Genomic DNA, 16,752 nt, shown 5'->3' with positions numbered 1-16,752 from the left:
TGTGTATTTGGATGATATTTTGGTCTTTTCGGATGATTGGGTGTCCTTTTTGCCGTTGGCTGAGTTCGCCCTTAATAATCGGGCCAGCTCGGCTACTTTGGTTTCGCCGTTTTTCTGCAATTCTAGTTTCCATCCTCGTTTCTCTTCAGGGCAGGTTGAGTCTTCGGACTGTCCTGGTGTAGATACTGTGGTGGATATGTTGCAGCAGATTTGGACTCATGTGGTGGACAATTTGACATTGTCCCAGGAGAAGGCTCAACGTTTTGCTAACCGCCGGCGCTGTGTGGGTTCTCGACTTCGTGTTGGGGATTTGGTTTGGTTGTCGTCTCGTTATGTTCCTATGAAGGTTTCCTCTCCTAAGTTTAAGCCTCGTTTCATTGGTCCGTATAAGATTTCTGAGGTTATCAATCCTGTGTCATTTCGTTTGGCCCTTCCTGCTTCTTTTGCCATCCATAATGTGTTCCATAGGTCGTTATTGCGGAGATACGTGGCGCCTGTGGTTCCATCCGTTGATCCTCCTGCCCCGGTGTTGGTTGAGGGGGAGTTGGAGTATGTGGTGAAGATTTTGGATTTTCGTATTTCGAGACGGAAACTCCAGTATCTGGTCAAGTGGAAGGGTTATGGTCAGGAAGATAATTCCTGGGTTTTTGCCTCTGATGTTCATGCTGCCGATCTGGTTCGTGCCTTTCATTTGGCTCATCCTGGTCGGCCTGGGGGCTCTGGTGAGGGTTCGGTGACCCCTCCTCAAGGGGTGGGTACTGTTGTGAATTCTGTTGTCGGGCTCCCTCCTGTGGTCATGAATGGTACTTCGGCTGGTTCTGTCCATGGACTTCCTCTGGTGGGTGTTTCTGAGTTTCCTTCCACAGGTGATGAGGTTAATTCATTAGCTGGCTGCTCTATTTAACTCCACTTAGATCTTTGCTCCATGCCACCTGTCAATGTTCCAGTATTGGTCTTGTTCATTCCTGGATCGTTCTTGTGACCTGTCTTCCCAGCAGAAGCTAAGTTCCTGCTTGTATTTTCTTTGGTTTGCTATTTTTCTTCTGTCCAGCTTGCTATTTTTATTGTTGTCTTGCTTGCTGGAAGCTCTGGGACGCAGAGGGAGCGCCTCCGCACCGTGAGTCGGTGCGGAGGGTCTTTTTGCGCCCTCTGCGTGGTCTTTTTGTAGGTTTTTGTGCTGACCGCAAAGCTACCTTTCCTATCCTCAGTCTGTTCAGTAAGTCGGGCCTCACTTTGCTAAATCTATTTAATCTCTGTGTTTGTATTTTCATCTTTACTCACAGTCATTATATGTGGGGGGCTGCCTTTTCCTTTGGGGAATTTCTCTGAGGCAAGGTAGGCTTTATTTTTCTATCTTCAGGGCTAGCTAGTTCCTTAGGCTGTGCCGAGTTGCATAGGGAGCGTTAGGCGCAATCCACGGCTATTTCTAGTGTGTTTGATAGGATTAGGGATTGCGGTCAGCAGAGTTCCCACGTCCCAGAGCTCGTCCTTAATTATCAGTAACTATCAGGTCATTCCGTGTGCTCTTAACCACCAGGTCCATTATTGTCCTGACCACCAGGTCATAACAGTGATCACTGTATTACCTGTACACTGACACTATATACAGACCTCCTGTGTATAATGTCACTGGTGATCACTGTATTACCTGTACACTGACACTATATACAGAGCTCCTGTTTATAATGTCACCCGTGATCACTGTATTACCTGTACATTGACACTATATACAGACCTCCTGTGTATAATGTCACTGGTGATCATTGTATTACCTGTACACTGACACTATATACAGAGCTCCTGTGTATAATATAACTGGTGATCCTTGTATTACGTGTACACTATATACAAAGTTCCTGTGTATAGTGTCACTAGTGATCACTGTATTACCTGTACACTGACACTATATACAGAGCTCTTGTGCCTAATGTCACTGGTGGTAATAACAGTGTTGTTAGTATTGTGGTTTGTATTCATGATCAGTATTGTAGTATTTAGTCACTATGTGATGGTAATATGTGGTCTGGTCACGGTGTGGTGGTATTATTTGGTCACTATGTGGTAGAATATGTAGTCTAGTTGTGGTGGCATTTCTTATTGTATGTGGTATTATTTGGTCCCTATATCCTGGTAATATGTGGTGTTATTGAATCACTATGTGATCTGGTCATGTTGTGGTGGTATTTGTTTCCTGTATGGGGTAGTATTGGTCTTGGTATAGTGGATTGTGTTGTTTATGGTGGTCATCTGTTCTCTCTGATATTTATTTAGGAGAAGATTCTTTATTTCCTTTAGAGATTAGATATTTGGATAACAGCATCAGAGATGCACTTACAGGGGTTCTCCTGTGAAAAAAGTAATCACCTCTCCATAGGATTAGTGATAACGTATTGATTGGTGAGGGTCTGATTGCTGGGACCCAGTCGCTAGAAAGTGGAACGTTTATCCCCATAAGACTGGAGCGGTATGTCTGACTTGACCATTGATCCATTCATTCCCTCAGTGGCTGCTCTTGTTTTTTTCTGCAAGCCCCGAAAGAGAACGAATAGAGCCGCGGTCAGACATCTGAACAGCAGCTGCATTCTTCCGATCGGTGCAGTTTCTAATGGTCGTACCTAAGTGATCACCTATCCTGTGGAGCCCATGGATCGGTGATAATAACTTGTTTTAACCATAGATAGAACCTTTAATGTAAACTACCATAATTGTACATCCCAGTTATGGGGGAACACCGTAGGCGTGCAAGAGCCGCCTGTGTTTTACAGTCAATGCTCCACTATAAAGGGGATGACGACTGACAGATATCGGCATATAGCTGTAGGGTGGGACCCTAGAGTCCATTCCCCTGGTGGGCCCCAGACACCCCAGTCCGACCCTGTATATATACCCCGCTACGGTTGCTACCAACTCCTCAATAACAAAAGGAACTACTAGCTGCCACCACCAATCATTTACACAGGTCAACTGGACACCTGTTGCAGGTACCGTATGGCTTCAGGGGTGCTTACAGAGCAAGAAAAAAAAGAGCTATTAAATTTTATATATTTAATCCGGAAAGTTAAACAGTGTTTATAAAAATATACAAAGATGTTACAAAATGGGAACAAAACAATACAGTATATACAATTTCATTAAATTTAAAAGAATAAGGAAAGAGAAGTACTGAATCTGATGTTGCAGGAATGGCTCTTACCTTTATGGAGGGAAGTGCTTTGATCAGGAAAATGCAACACTCCCACAGCTGTGTCTTCCAGAAAATGAAGAATGTCAAGGCACCCAAACTTTGATTTTTTTTTTTAAATCTCCCCTTGGTAAGCTCATATGGGGGCTGGTCATGGGATGTGCTGCGTCTTTTAGGATTTTTTGAGATTCACAACTTTCAGGATATCTTTTCCCCAAGAGGTACCTGTTGGGAGATATCGTGGTCATGTTTCTCATCACAATTTTACCTTTCTATAGAGATGAAACATGGAACGTATAGCATCATCCATCTGAGCAATGTTAAGACGGATGTGTTCTGCTGGCCTTACGGTGATGTGAGTGTATGCGTTATGTTCGTCCATTCGCTATGATGCCGGAAATATATCTCCCATAAAAATGGAATTGATGCAAACCCCAATATTCATCACTGACCAGTGTCTCCAGGAATTCTGAGATGGGTGTTTTGAACAGAGGAAGCTCTTGCCGCTGAAGTGTATTTTTGTGCCTCTGAATATACAAATCCTATTGTTCTATGTTGTGATTACCTGGTCACTGCATGAGGTCCTACTTCATTGGAGGTTGAAATGTCACATCCCCAATTATAATTAATCCCATATGTTCAATGTGAAGGTGATATGTCCCCACTCTGGAGCTGCCATTATGGTTTTTAATTTTTTCTCTACGACAATTTTCTTCAGTTGCCCACAACCAGTGCGACAGCTGTCAGCTGAACATTTGTTTGGAAGTCAGCTACTGAATCATCGCCTGAGTCCCCCATACATATAAACGATTTGCTCATCTTTTAACTTTTCTTCATACAACTCCTTAGATATTCTTCCTTTCTTGCTATGAGTTCCATTGCACCTTGGGTCCTTGCTGATCGTGTTCTTTAACTCCTTTGTAGCCCCAGTAAGTATTTCCCACTTGTTGACTTTTGTACATATTCTTATAAATAACAATTCCATATCCGAGGATAGTCACTGATGACAGTAAACCATTTTGAACTGACTTCACAGATTTTACTGACGAAACTATAAAATATGGTGTCTAAAAGGACCTTGGTATGAAAAATTACCTTCTAAAAAAGTGATAATCCCCCCGCCAATGCATAACTTTACACTAGGAACCTAGACAGAGCTCATTCTACTGACCAGCAAGTGCTGATCAATGGCTTATGATGTTTTTAGAGTCATTCTCAAACAATCTGGTCTTCAATGACTCTGACGCTATCCTTAGGCCAAGTTTACTCTGAACAGTCAAGACTGCAAATGGCAGATGTAATTGGGTCATTTTGCAGATCTGTGAGCTCGTCCTCTGCTTTGTAATGGGAGAAATCCACCGTGAACATCAGCAGCATTATCTCATTTGAAATCCGCATCGCCTGCCAGTTTGGGCTGCAGAGTTCATGAAATCTCGTCCATAAGTAGCTGATTTTACATCCGACATATCCGATAGTGTATACAAATCTCGACATTCAAAGGCCCATCCTTATAAAGATGAGTCTTGCAGATGAAGATTTTCCAGAATAGTCCTAAAAATTATCTTCTAACATGGGGCGATTATAGTGTAAAAGATCATACTATCGTATAAAAGTTCCTAATTACTGTCCAGTTAAAATAGCACAGTAACTGCACGATTATCCACAATTTTCTCTGTCTTCGTTAACCAAATCTGTAATATTGGTCTAAAATGATCATTTTTCATCGTCACATCGTGAAGGTTTCTGATAGTCATTAACAGAAGGGACAGGAAGAAAGGTACCGTAATTAACCAGAGCCAGCATGGGTTTGTAGCAAACAAGCCATGCCAGACTAAGGCTGGTTTCACATTTGCGTTTAAATCCGCAGCGTTTAAAACGCATCTGCAGGTGGTGAAAAAAACGCATGTAAACGCGTACAAATGCTGCGTTTTTTAGACGCATGCGTTGTCGCATGTGGTTAAAAAAATGCTGCGTTTACATGCGTTTCTTCCTGCGTTTGCGCTTTTGGTACGCATGATGAGAAATTTCACAAGCTGGTTTTTGTTCATTCTGCTTCACAAAAATCGGAATAAAGAGCAATCAAAAATGTCACGTGCCCGAATATGTTACCAATAAAAATGTCAACTCGTCCCGCAAAAAACAAGACCTCACATGACTCTGTGGACCAAAATATGGAAAAATTGTAGCTCTCAAAATGTGGTAACGCAAAAAATATTTTTTGGAATAAAAAGCGTCTTTCAGTGTGTGACAGCTGCCAATCATAAAAATCCACTAGAAAACCCCTTATAAATAGAAATCAAACCCCCTTCATCAACTCCTTAGTTAGGGAAAAATTAAAAAATTAAAAAAATGTATTTATTTCCATTTTCCCATTAGGGTTAGGGCTAGGGTAAGGGCTAGAGCTGGGGTAAGAGCTAGGGTTAGGGTTAGGTTTAGAGTTAAGGTACCTTCACACTGAGCAACTTTTGAACGATAACGACAGAGATCCGTGACGTTGCAGCGTCCTGGATAGCGATCTCGTTGTGTTTGACACGCAGTAGCGACAGGATCCTGCTGTGACATCGCTGGTCGGAGCTAGAAGGCCAGAACTTTATTTCGTCACTGGATCACCCACTGTCATCGCTGGATCGGCGTGTGTGACGCCGATCCAGCGATGTGTTCACTTGTAACCAGGGTAAACATCAGGTTACTAAGCGCCGGCCGGCCGTAAACCAGAGCACAGCGGTGACGTCATGACGTCACCGCTGTGCTCTGCTTTACGGCCGGCCGGCGCTGACACAGTCAGTGCGGGAAGCTGACGGCGGGGGAAGTGACAGACACCGGAATGTGAGTATGTAGTGTTTTTTTTTTTACATTTACAATGGTAACCAGGGTAAACATCGGGTTACTAAGCGCAGCCCTGCGATTAGTAACCCGATGTTTACCCTGGTTACCCGGGGACTTCGGCATCGTTGGTCGGTGGAGAGCTGTCTGTGTGACAGCTCTCCAGCGACCACACAACGACTTACCAACGATCACGGCCAGGTCTTATCGCTGGTCGTGATCGTTGGTAAATCGTTTAGTGTAACGGTACCTTTAGGGTTTGGATCCCTTTATCAGCTTGATGGTGGCTTAGGGTTTGGATCTCTTTATCACCTTGATGGTGGGGGTGGCTTATCAGTGTCTAGACTTGCTTTTCTCTATTGAAACGCATGCGTTCAAAAACACAACCAAACGCATGTGCTTAAAAACGCATGCGTTTACATAGACAGCAATGCTTTTTTTTTACGCAAACCGTGCGCAATCGAACGCGTTTCCTGGCGGCAAATAGACGCCTCTAAAATTACTACATGTTGCATTTCCGCGCCCGCCAAGCCGCAAGCCACAAAAAGACGCATGCGTCGTCAAACGCAAAAAAAAAAAAGCATGCGTTTTTAATGTTAAATATAGAAAAACATGATGCATGCGTTTATATGCGGTACAAACGCTGCGGCAAAAAACGCAAATGTGAAACCAGCCTAATCTAATTTTTTTCTGAGATGGAATCACTGACTGGGTGGATCAGGGAAATGCAGTATAGTATATCTCGACTTCAGCAAAGCAATTGATAAAGTATCTAATGATATCCTTATTGAAAAAAATGACCAAGTATGAGATTTACAAGGCTATGGTTAGGTGAATTCATAACTGGCTCAGTGATCGTACTCAAAAAGTGGTAATAAATGGTTTCACATCCAATAGGAAGAGTGTTTCCAGTGGGATACCACAAGGCTCTGTACTGGTGTTGTTCAACATTTCTATAAATGATCTAAATAAGGGAACTGAAGGTAAAATAATCATACTTGCAGACGTTGCAAAGCTAGGAGGGATAACAAACACTAGAGAAGACAGAGAAAGGATCTAGATAAGGTTGAACAATGGGAAGCGACTAATAGAACGGTATTTAACAGGGAGAAATGCAAGAGTCTACATCTGGGCAAGAAAACCGAAAATTACATCTACAGAATAGGAGGAATAGAACTAAGCAACAGCAGGTGTGGAAAAGATTTGGTTAATACTAATAGATCACAGACTGCACATGAGTCAACAGTGTGATTAGAAGCATAGAGTCTAGATCACGTGAAGTAATTCTCCCCCTCTACTCCTCCTTGCTCAGGCCTCACCTGGAATACTGTGTCCAGTTCTGCCCACCACATTTTAAAAAAGACATTGAAAAACTGGAGCAAGTTCAGAGAAGAGCGACCAGAATGGTGAGCAGACTGCAAAGTATGTCCTACGAGGAACGGTTAAAGAATCTGGGAATGTTTAGCTTGCAAAAAAGAAGGCTAAGAGGAGACTTAATAGCTGTCTACAAATATCTCAAGGGCCGTCACAGCGTAGAGGGATCATCCTTATTCTCATTTGCACATGGAAACATGAAAACCAATGGAATGAAACTGAAAGGGAGAAGATACAGATTAGATATTAGAAAAAACTTTTTGACAGTGAGGGTGATCAATGAGTGGAACAGGCGGCCACAAGAGGTGGTGAGTTCTCCTTCAATGGAAGTTTTCAGAGGCTGGACAGACATCTGTCTGAGATGGTTTAGTGAATGCTGCACTGAGCACAGGATTGAACACGATGACCCTGAAGGTTCTTTCCAACTCTAATATTCTATGAGAGACGAGAATCCCGAAAAGCCTGAAATTAAAGCACAGGCTTTTGATTCAGGTACATGTATGTCTGTCGTAACAAGCTGCTATTTCATTGATCAGCACCCATTTTCATATTTAGCTTCACCCGGATCATTAATACCTTGCTCAGGTGGCAGGAGGCCTCCAGGGTATTCAGGTAGTTGATGTTCCTGCAGCTACACTGAATTACCACTGCCAATAGAACTCTGCTATTCAGGTCTTTGTGGTTCCAGTACAGCTACATCAGCCACCGCTGCTACAACTCTGCTATTACTGTCATCATTGCTCCACTACTGTTACATCAGTCATCGCTGTTCCAGCTCTGCTTTATCAGTCATATTAGTGTCTCCCCCTCAGGTGATCTGTATATTGGGGTCTCCCCCTCAGGTGATCTGTATATTGGGGTCTCCACCTCAGGAGTCCTGTATATCGGGGTCTCCCCCTCTGGTGATCTGTATATTGGGCTCTCACCCTCAGGTGTCCTGTATATTGGGGTCTCCCCCTCTGGTGATCTGTATATTGGGCTCTCACCCTCAGGTGTCCTGTATGTTGGGGTCTCAGCCTCAGGTGATCTGCATATTGGGGTCTCAGCCTCATGTGTTCTGTATATCGGGGTCTCAGCCTCAGGTAATCTGTATATCGGGGTCTCAGCCTCATGTGTTCTGTATATCGGGGTCTCCTCAGGTGTTCTGTATATCGGGGTCTCCTCCTCTGGTGATCTGTATATTGGGTCTCCCCCTCAGGTGACTGTATATTGGGATATTCCCCTCAGGTGATCTGTATATTGGGGTCTCCCCCTCAGGTGACTGTATATTGGGCTCTCCCCCTCAGGTGTCCTGTATATTGGGGTCTCCCCCTCAGGTGATCTGTATATTGGGGTCTCCCCCTCAGGAGTCCTGTATATTGGGGTCTCCCCCTCAGGTGATCTGTATATTGGGGTCTCCCCCTCAGGTGATCTGTATATTGGGCTCTCCCCCTCAGGTGTCCTGTATATTGGGGTCTCCCCCTCAGGTGTCCTGTATATTGGGGTCTCCCCCTCAGGTGATCTGTATATCAGGGTTTCCCCTCAGGTGTCCTCTATATTGGGGTCTCCCCCTCAGGTGTCCTGTATATTGGGGTCTCCCCCTCAGGTGATCTGTATATTGGGGTCTCCCCCTCAGGTGATCTGTATATTGGGCTCTCCCCCTCAGGTGATCTGTATATTGGGCTCTCCCCCTCAGGTGTCCTGTATATTGGGGTCTCCCCCTCAGGTGATCTGTATATTGGGGTCTCCCCCTCAGGTGATCTGTATATTGGGCTCTCCCCCTCAGGTGTCCTGTATATTGGGGTCTCCCCCTCAGGTGTCCTGTATATTGGGGTCTCCCCCTCAGGTGATCTGTATATCAGGGTTTCCCCTCAGGTGTCCTGTATATTGGGGTCTCCCCCTCTGGTGATCTGTATATTGGGCTCTCACCCTCAGGTGTCCTGTATGTTGGGGTCTCAGCCTCAGGTGATCTGCATATTGGGGTCTCAGCCTCATGTGTTCTGTATATCGGGGTCTCAGCCTCAGGTAATCTGTATATCGGGGTCTCAGCCTCATGTGTTCTGTATATCGGGGTCTCCTCAGGTGTTCTGTATATCGGGGTCTCCTCCTCTGGTGATCTGTATATTGGGTCTCCCCCTCAGGTGACTGTATATTGGGATATTCCCCTCAGGTGATCTGTATATTGGGGTCTCCCCCTCAGGTGACTGTATATTGGGCTCTCCCCCTCAGGTGTCCTGTATATTGGGGTCTCCCCCTCAGGTGATCTGTATATTGGGGTCTCCCCCTCAGGTGTCCTGTATATTGGGGTCTCCCCCTCAGGTGATCTGTATATTGGGGTCTCCCCCTCAGGTGATCTGTATATTGGGCTCTCCCCCTCAGGTGTCCTGTATATTGGGGTCTCCCCCTCAGGTGTCCTGTATATTGGGGTCTCCCCCTCAGGTGATCTGTATATCAGGGTTTCCCCTCAGGTGTCCTCTATATTGGGGTCTCCCCCTCAGGTGTCCTGTATATTGGGGTCTCCCCCTCAGGTGATCTGTATATTGGGGTCTCCCCCTCAGGTGATCTGTATATTGGGCTCTCCCCCTCAGGTGTCCTGTATATTGGGGTCTCCCCCTCAGGTGTCCTGTATATTGGGGTCTCCCCCTCAGGTGATATGTATATCAGGGTTTCCCCTCAGGTGTCCTCTATATTGGGCTCTCCCCCTCAGGTGTCCTGTATATTGGGGTCTCCCCCTCAGGTGATCTGTATATTGGGCTCTCCCCCTCAGGTGTCCTGTATATTGGGGTCTCCCCCTCAGGTGATCTGTATATTGGGGTCTCCCCCTCAGGTGATCTGTATATTGGGCTCTCCCCCTCAGGTGTCCTGTATATTGGGGTCTCCCCCTCAGGTGTCCTGTATATTGGGGTCTCCCCCTCAGGTGATCTGTATATCAGGGTTTCCCCTCAGGTGTCCTCTATATTGGGGTCTCCCCCTCAGGTGATCTGTATATCGGGGTCTCCCCCTCAGATGATTTGTATATCAGGGTCTCCCCCTCTGGTGATCTGTATATTGGGTCTCCCCTCAGGTGATCTGTATATCGGGGTCTTCCCCTCAGGTGATTTGTATATCAGGGTCTCCCCCTCTGGTGATCTGTATATCGGGGTCTCCCCCTCAGGTGTCCTGTATATCAGGGTCTCCCCCTCCGGTGTCCTCTATATCGGGGATGGCCCCTCAGGTGATTTGTATATTGGGTCTCCCCCTCAGGTGACCTCTATACTGGGGTCTCCCCTTCAGGTGATCTGTATATTGGGCTCTCACCCTCAGGTGTCCTGTATATTGGGTCTCCCCCTCAGGTGACCTCTATATTGGGGTCTCCCCCTCAGGTGATCTGTATATTGGGGCCTCCCCCTCAGGTGACCTCTGTATTGGGGCCTCCCCCTCAGGTGACCTTTGTATTGGGGTCTCCCCCTCAGGTGATCTCTATATTGGGGTCTCCCCCTCAGGTGACCTCTGTATTGGGGTCTCCCCCTCAGGTGACCTCTGTATTGGGGTCTCCACCTCAGGTGTCCTGTATATTGGGTCTCCCCCTCAGGTGACCTCTGTATTGGGGTCTCCCCCTCAGGTGTCCTGTATATTGGGGTCTCCCCCTCAGGTGATCTGTATATCAGGGTTTCCCCTCAGGTGTCCTCTATATTGGGGTCTCCCCCTCAGGTGATCTGTATATCGGGGTCTCCCCTCAGGTGATCTGTATATTGGGCTCTCACCCTCAGGTGTCCTGTATATTGGGTCTCCCCTCAGGTGACCTCTATATTGGGGTCTCCCCCTCAGGTGATCTGTATATTGGGTCTCCCCCTCAGGTGACCTCTATATTGGGGTCTCCCCCTCAGGCGATCTGTATATTGGGCTCTCACCCTCAGGTGTCCTGTATATTGGGTCTCCCCCTCAGGTGACCTCTGTATTGGGGTCTCCCCCTCAGGTGTCCTGTATATCGGGGTCTCCCCCTCAGGTGATCTGTATGTCGGGGTCTCCCCCTCATGTGATCTGTATATCAGGGTTTCCCCTCAGGTGTCCTCTATATTGGGGCCTCCCCCTCAGGTGATCTGTATATCGGGGTCTCCCCCTCAGGTGATCTGTATATTGGGGTCTCACCCTCAGGTGTCCTGTATATTGGGTCTCCCCTCAGGTAATCTGTATATCGGGGTCTCCCCCTCAGGTGATCTGTATTGGGGTCTCCCCCTCAGGTGACCTCTGTATTGGGGTCTCCCCCTCAGGTGATCTGTATATTGTGTCTCCCCCTCAGGTGACCTCTGTATTGGGGTCTCCCCCTCAGGTGATCTGTATATTGTGTCTCCCCCTCAGGTGACCTCTGTATTGGGGTCTCCCCCTCAGGTGACCTCTGTATTGGGGTCTCCCCCTCAGGTGACCTCTATATTGGGGTCTCCCACTCAGGTGATCTGTATATTGTGTCTCCCCCTCAGGTGACCTCTGTATTGGGGTCTCCCCCTCAGGTGACCTCTGTATATTGTGTCTCCCCCTCAGGTGACCTCTGTATTGGGGTCTCCCCCTCAGGTGATTTGTGTATTGGGGTTCTCCCCTTCAGATGTCCTGTATATCGGGGTCTGCCCCTCAGCTGACCTCTGTATTGGGGTCTCGTTATAGGGGGTCACCCCGGTATCTGGGGGTCTCCATGGCTCCGGGGTCTCCTCCCCCACCCGGAGGTGATGTCACGGTGACAGGCCGCAGCTTCCCGCCTCTCTATCGTCTCCTCCTCCTTCATCCCTCACACATAGAAAGGACGGAGCCGACACCAGAGTGACCGGGACACGGAGGGCAGAACCGCGACACGGAGGGAAAAATAGGGACACGGAGGACGAAACCGGGACACGGAGGACGAGGACCGCGCACCGGTCAGTGTCTGTGGGGCCGGGGGCCTAATGAGACGAGTATGGGGGAGGGGCGCCGGAGTCACGGGGGGCTGTGTGCCGTGTGACTGTTCGGGGATGTCGGCGGCTGTGGAGGTAGAATGTGTGTGGGGGTCGTACAGGGGCATTCTGCAAGATGTGGGGGATGTATGGGGAGGGGGACATGGCAAGGCGCAGGGTGATGTATGAGAGGACACATTGAGGCACCGGGGATATATGGAGGAGACATGGTAAGAATTGGGGTATATATGAGGTGGGGGGACACGTCAAGGAACTGGACTGTATACGAGGGGGCACGGGGCGAGGTACGGTGCAGCGTACGAGGGGGCACGCGTCGAGGTACGGTGCAGCGTACGAGGGGGCACGCGTCGAGGTACGGTGCAGCGTACGAGGGGGCACGCGTCGAGGTACGGTGCAGCGTACGAGGGGGCACGCGTCGAGGTACGGTGCAGCGTACGAGGGGGCACGCGTCGAGGTACGGTGCAGCGTACGAGGGGGCACGCGTCGAGGTACGGTGCAGTGTACGAGGGGGCACGCGTCGAGGTACGGTGCAGCGTACGAGGGGGCACGCGTCGAGGTACGGTGCAGCGTACGAGGGGGCACGCGTCGAGGTACGGTGCAGCGTACGAGGGGGCACGCGTCGAGGTACGGTGCAGCGTACGAGGGGGCACGCGTCGAGGTACGGTGCAGCGTACGAGGGGGCACGCGTCGAGGTACGGTGCAGCGTACGAGGGGGCACGTGGCGAGGCACGGTGCTGCGTACGAGGGGGCACGCGGCGAGGCACGGTGCTGCGTACGAGGGGGCACGCGGCGAGGCACGGTGCTGCGTACGAGGGGGCACGCGGCGAGGCACGGTGCTGCGTACGAGGGGGCACGCGGCGAGGCACGGTGCTGCGTACGAGGGGGCACGCGGCGAGGCACGGTGCTGCGTACGAGGGGGCACGCGGCGAGGCACGGTGCTGCGTACGAGGGGGCACGCGGCGAGGCACGGTGCTGCGTACGAGGGGGCACGCGGCGAGGCACGGTGCTGCGTACGAGGGGGCACGCGGCGAGGCACGGTGCTGCGTACGAGGGGGCACGCGGCGAGGCACGGTGCTGCGTACGAGGGGGCACGCGGCGAGGCACGGTGCTGCGTACGAGGGGGCACGCGGCGAGGCACGGTGCTGCGTACGAGGGGGCACGCGGCGAGGCACGGTGCTGCGTACGAGGGGGCACGCGGCGAGGCACGGTGCTGCGTACGAGGGGGCACGCGGCGAGGCACGGTGCTGCGTACGAGGGGGCACGCGGCGAGGCACGGTGCTGCGTACGAGGGGGCACGCGGCGAGGCACGGTGCTGCGTACGAGGGGGCACGCGGCGAGGCACGGTGCTGCGTACGAGGGGGCACGCGGCGAGGCACGGTGCTGCGTACGAGGGGGCACGCGGCGAGGCACGGTGCTGCGTACGAGGGGGCACGCGGCGAGGCACGGTGCTGCGTACGAGGGGGCACGCGGCGAGGCACGGTGCTGCGTACGAGGGGGCACGCGGCGAGGCACGGTGCTGCGTACGAGGGGGCACGCGGCGAGGCACGGTGCTGCGTACGAGGGGGCACGCGGCGAGGCACGGTACGGTGCTGCGTACGAGGGGGCACGCGGCGAGGTCACTGATGGGCGCTGGCGTGGGGTCGGATTATCGCACCCCGTGTAAGATCTCTGATTGGCCGTGGCGTGGGGTCAGATTATCGCACTCCGTTTAAGATCTCTGATTGGCTCTGGAGAGGGGTCGGATTATCGCACCCCGTGTAAGATCTGTGATTGGTCCTGGCCTGGGGTCGGATTATCGCACCCCGTGTAAGATCTGATTGGCTCTGGAGTGGGGTCGGATTATCGCACCCCGTGTAAGATCTCTGATTTGGCTCTGGAGAGGGGTCGGATTATCGCACCCCGTGTAAGATCTCTGATTGGCCCTGGCCTGGGGTCGGATTATCGCACCCCGTGTAAGATCTGTGATTGGCCCTGGCCTGGGTCGGATTATCGCACCCCGTGTAAGATCTGTGATTGGCTGTGGAGTGGGGTCGGATTATCGCACCCCGTGTAAGATCTCTGATTGGCCGTGGCGTAGGGTCGGATTATCGCACCCCGTGTAAGATCTCTGATTGGCCGTGGAGTGGGGTCGGATTATCGCACCCCGTGTTAGATCTCTGATTGGCCGTGGAGTGGGGTCGGATTATCGCACCCCGTGTAAGATCTGTGATTGGCCCTGGCGTGGGGTCGGATTATCGCACCCCGTGTAAGATCTCTGATTAACCCTGGCGTGGGGTCGGATTATCGCACCCCGTGTAAGATCTGTGATTGGCCCTGGCGTGGGGTCGGATTATCGCACCCCGTGTAAGATCTCTGATTAACCCTGGCGTGGGGTCGGATTATCGCACCCCGTGTAAGATCTGTGATTGGCCCTGGCGTAGGGTTGGATTATCGCACCCCGTGTAAGATCTCTGATTGGCCGTGGAGTGGGGTCGGATTATCGCACCCCGTGTTAGATCTCTGATTGGCCGTGGCGTGGGGTTGGATTATCGCACCCCGTGTAAGATCTCTGATTGGCCGTGGCGTGGGGTTGGATTATCGCACCCCGTGTAAGATCTCTGATTGGCCGTGGAGTGGGGTCGGATTATCGCACCCCGTGTAAGATCTGTGATTGGCCCTGGCGTGGGGTCGGATTATCGCACCCCGTGTAAGATCTCTGATTAACCCTGGCGTGGGGTCGGATTATCGCACCCCGTGTTAGATCTCTGATCGGCCTTGGCGTGGGGTTGGATTATCGCACCCCGTGTAAGATCTCTGATTGGCCGTGGAGTGGGGTCGGATTATCGCACCCCGTGTAAGATCTCTGATTAACCCTGGCGTGGGGTCGGATTATCGCACCCCGTGTAAGATCTGTTTGATCAGATGTTCTTGCCCTTTTCTGGATGGACATAAAGGAACTGACAGACACAATTCCACCTACTTGGATCCTTGTTTCTCCTGGTGGCATCGGTTCTGCAGACCTCCTCTTTTTATTGCATAGACATGTGTTTTTTTTTTTTTGTTTTTTTTTTACCCATATCTGTAGCCTTTGGAAGATGTGACCAGAGACCTAATACTCAGCTGGTGATATGTGGTATTACATGGCGGCCTATGTTTCTGATCAGCAGCTCCACTTTCTGCTTGTCCTGGACTCAAGTTGCCCCTGTTGGTACGTCATCAGAACTATGTGGAGGGGGCTGGCTCATAGCTCGCCCCCCGTACTGTTTGTATTGATGAATGGATAGAAGATGGGGGGCTGGCTTAGCTGATGCGTAGAAAACCCCTTTAACTCTAGTTTATCCTGTAAGCAGCTTTTGCACATGTGCAAATGCATAATAAACCCTTTAGCTATTATGCCCCTGATGGCATAGAGATCTCCTAAATGTTTCCCTTATTTAGATTTTTTTTTTTTTTTTTTGCGCAGCTTCTTATTCCATTCAGTCTTTTGTGTGGGAGGGAACTGACAGCCCCTGTGGGTCCTCGGTTGGCGCATTTTCCCCATCCGGAACCAGGTCATGGTGCAAATCCTGACGTGTGAAATGCTATGAATGATATAAGGAGTCGGCGGCTTTTATCTCGATCCCTGTTGCCAATCCCAGCACTGCAGCTGGCTTCGCTTTGGCTGATAACAGGGAACAATAGATGGCATTGAGAAGTGGGCAGACTGCAGGTGTAGTGCCCCTTTTTTAAGGCTTCGTTTTCCTTCATTAGGCACACGAAAGAAATGCTTATGCTTGCGAATCTTCGGGCTCTAGATGACTCTGGAGAAAGGAAGCGTTTGACTTCCGAGTGTAGGGTATCGGTGTTAAGCGCTTGCATTATTAATAAGGAATGTGCAGCGTTTGGGATGGACCTGGAGCAGCTTCAGAGGCAGAAGGAGCGATCCTGAGGCTGCATGGTGCATGCTGTGGGGACGTAGCGTGCCCGGCCGTCTATCAGCAGGCTGCTGGCACCACTTTGTGTTGCAGAGGCTGACAATTACTGCTGCCCGTCCCTTTTGTTCTGCTGTGTCTGCACCTCTCGCCATTGTGGGCTTTATCCTTTTCCTCCCTCCAAAGACTGCATTCTTCTTATCCTTTTTTTTTTTTTCTCTATTCCTAATGTGCTTTCAATAAACTACATTGCATTTGTCAGGTTCTTTGTGCTCTGAAGGACACTTGCAAATCTGCAGCCCTTCAAAGGAACGTCTGGTGCAATTGTGCTGCCCTCCCGGGAGAGGCTGAGTGTAATGTAATGCAGCTCCCGGATACCTGTAGTGTAGCGGATAATTAACCATCATGCTCTGTGCGCGGATAAACACAGAATCACATTTGGTATGCCGCATCTGCGGCTGATGAGACTGACAGGCGGTGCGTCTGCTCGCAGGATCCTTGCACGTGTCCGCAATGATTTAGCATTGTTTGAGCCCACTGTGTGTTTTTTTTTTTTTTTTCTCTCCTTTTTAAGCTGAACGTA

At 50.1% G+C, this 16,752-nt stretch overlaps 1 protein-coding gene across 1 annotated transcript in view; it reads left to right on the top strand.

The window, feature by feature from the left end:
• The first annotated feature begins 12,111 nt into the window (after positions 1-12,111).
• The window catches only part of FAM168A (family with sequence similarity 168 member A), an 80,614-nt gene continuing 75,973 nt past the window's right edge, over positions 12,112-16,752 (top strand). The window contains exon 1 of the mRNA XM_069759429.1: positions 12,112-12,243. The gene's annotated coding sequence lies outside the window, so the exon portion shown is untranslated. The remainder of the gene's footprint in view (positions 12,244-16,752) is intronic.

The sequence above is a fragment of the Ranitomeya imitator genome, chromosome 3 (assembly GCF_032444005.1).
Source record: "Ranitomeya imitator isolate aRanImi1 chromosome 3, aRanImi1.pri, whole genome shotgun sequence".
Taxonomy (NCBI): Eukaryota; Metazoa; Chordata; class Amphibia; order Anura; family Dendrobatidae; genus Ranitomeya; species Ranitomeya imitator.
The sequence above is the reverse complement of the archived record's forward strand: the minus strand, read 5'-3'. Positions and strand labels throughout refer to the sequence as shown.